Consider the following 3,151-nt stretch of genomic DNA (forward strand, 5'->3'; position numbering starts at 1 on the left):
TACTCTTCATTTCCCCCCCCCTAGGCGCCATAGTTTAAGAATATGGCTTCCAAATCTTTCCTGCGTTTTACGGGGGATCAGTTCTTTGAAACGGTAATCTGCAAAGCATATCTGTCCTCCGAATCTGTGGCTATTGTGTAATAAATACCTCTTGTTCTCAGAGTAAGTGAGGTCTCCAGTCGAACGCTACCAGCACACCCTACAGACCATCTTACCATCACTAGTACTTCACAACCATAAAAACGGCAAGACTAGCAGGGAAACACGTCTTTTCTAGTATCCCAAATATTAATTTAAAAAAATAATTACATTTTTTAACATTTTTAAGCCCACCTTGGAAGACTTTCTATTTAAATAAAAGCCTGCATCTTGGGCACAACATGTGAAATCCTTGTCAGCCTGCTGAGACATCCACAGATGTTTCGAAGAGATTAGGTGGCTATTCCGTTGATTTGAGCCATGAGTAAATTATACGGCTGCTGGGGCTAGAGAATAGTCATTCCACCAATACACATTTATATCTCCATAATGAAAGCTTTCCACCAGAATTCCAACAGAATACCACCCCCAAACCTGATCGCTGCTAAAGTGACTCTATATTATACACAGTCTATCATCAGCTACTATACCTTATTCTCCTCGAGCTTCATTCAATATGAATGCATCCTTCCATGTCTTCTTCTGTCCTCTCATATTTATGAGACATTTTTAGTCTGCCAAAATAAATCACACTATTACCATTTTATGAGGCCTGTTCAGAAGTGGAAAAGAGTATACTGTAGAAGACACTAGTAATTCAAGACGATATTAGCTTTTAAGAGCACACAACATCTCTGAGATGGAATGCATGTCCATCTTCTAAACAGGTAGACCTTTCATGTTACCATACACACACGTTTTGAAAACAATTCTAATAACAGAGCTGCAATCACTCGGACACACACACAGAAACACACAAAGAATGAGGAAATGAACATGCTACTCTGGAAAGTCGTGTCACAATTTAACAACAACAAAGAAATGTGATAAGAAATTGAGATTCCATTCATTTGACATCTGCAGGAAGGACACTTAGCAATGCCTTGTTAGCGGATGAAAAAGAATGGGATATTTTAGAGAGATGAAAAAGAAAATTTGGATTTAGAGTGTTGCTAATTACTGTACAGCAATCTTATTCAAATTCTAGGCAAGGGAATCAGCTCAATGGGCCAGTATACACACACACAAATGCGTGCGCGCACACATGCGCACACACTCACACACATACTTCCACCATTACCAAAGTTGTCATGGAAACAACCTAGTTCCGGCTGGCACAGGGCCTGTGTGTTGGCACATTGGGGTTTGAGCTAAACAGAGCATTGGGGCTCTGTCTGGGGATTGTAGTGGGACATGGCTTGTCCGCCTAGCTCTACCAAGACAGCAGCAGCCAGTTGTGTCAAGCCAAAACCTTGTCAGAAACACGGCCACACACAGATGATCCGATAAATATGATTCTGAATCCAACCATTCAACGTTCCCTGAAAAGAACTATAGATATTGTAGCAATGGCTCACATGCTGAGACAGCGCCGCAAACCAAGAGGAACGGGAAATTGTCAGGGTGAAGAATCGTGGTGAAGAAAGCATAATACGCCTTCTACATTTAAGTAAACACATTTTAGCAAGCAGTCTTGTCCAGAGAGACTTACAGCAACAATTAGAGTTAAGTGCCTTGCTCAAGACAAATTTGCCATGTCAGCTTGGGAATTTGAACCAGCAACTTTTTATTTACTGGCCAAATGCTCTGTACCATATTTAACAAATACATTTCTATACCATACTTAATCAATACATTTCTGCACAGTTAAATGCTAAAGTTAAGAAAAGAGCTAACCTACCACAGGCCCCAAAAACGCTAGCCTGCTCTGTCCTTTATAAACCTATGACTCACATGGTGAGAGTGATTGACAGTCTACCAGTTCAAACTGTTTTTACATGGAGTACCTGCCCAGCTGTCAAACCCTTGATAGAGGGCTATTTTGGGAGGATTGAAACCGCCTTTGAACTTCCAGCAGCAGGGGGGGGCGTATTTTGACAATATCCTGAAATATTTTTCTCACCTCAAAGTAGGAGTACAGAAGAAATTACAAGTTGAAAGCCTTAAAGTAACATTTCATATTTTAGTCATTTAGCAGACGCTATTATACTGTACAGAGAGGCGAGCCGTTCACCTGAACATAGCCACATGGGAATGTAATTAACCAGCCTACACAGCAGTCAGGTTTATCCTCATTTTGAATGTTTGACTATTTTAATTTCAGGGCAACCTAGGCTACACATACAACACATTAAACAATTTGAGTTTTATTGACACATTTCAGAAAATTCGATAATTTATTTGGAGAGTTTATATTCCTCAGTCCATCTACAGACTATCAATAATATCTACTAACCCTAATCTTAACCCTTATTCACCCTTATTCAAATATCCACTAACCCAAACCCTTACGCTTTATTTTAAACCGTAACCTTAAAGTAGTTGCTTATTAGCAGAAGGGCTGATATAGTAGAGCTATCTTAAGTTGGACATACAGTTGCAATTTGGGACTGTCACAACAGTGTCTAACCGAACATAAATTGAGCAATAACCTGAAATACTAAAAATGTTTGACTTCTGAAATCAGTAATTAGTCTCTGACAGCTCTGTGAAGGTTGGCGGTTATGAGAGCGAAATGTGGTCTTAATACAGTATTCTTGATATTAAGTTCTGGGATTTCCCCCAATCTTGTACAGTACAGTAAGACTTACCTACCTTTTAGCTACTGTTGTGTGGCTGAGATTACTGTACATTTACAATATCCCATAGTTTCTCAGTCACAGATAACATTTACATTATCCCATATTTCCTTAACATATTACAATAACATTATCAAATAGTTTGTCAGAAACAGAAACGCATTTACGTCCTCTTGAGTTATGCAGTTGTTTAGAATTAAACTACAGGACGTTTAGTATGCATATTTGTACAAAAACACAAAGTATAGCCGCGACCCTATATTGTAAATATCAATCGTCTACACAATTTGTAAAACGTCTTCGTTTCTAACGCTTTGTTTTCTCAACGCAAGTAAACTACAGACACATGTATTAAAGCCCCGCCTACCCTACTC

This window comes from Esox lucius, chromosome 22 (assembly GCF_011004845.1).
Source record: "Esox lucius isolate fEsoLuc1 chromosome 22, fEsoLuc1.pri, whole genome shotgun sequence".
In the NCBI taxonomy this organism is placed as follows: Eukaryota; Metazoa; Chordata; class Actinopteri; order Esociformes; family Esocidae; genus Esox; species Esox lucius.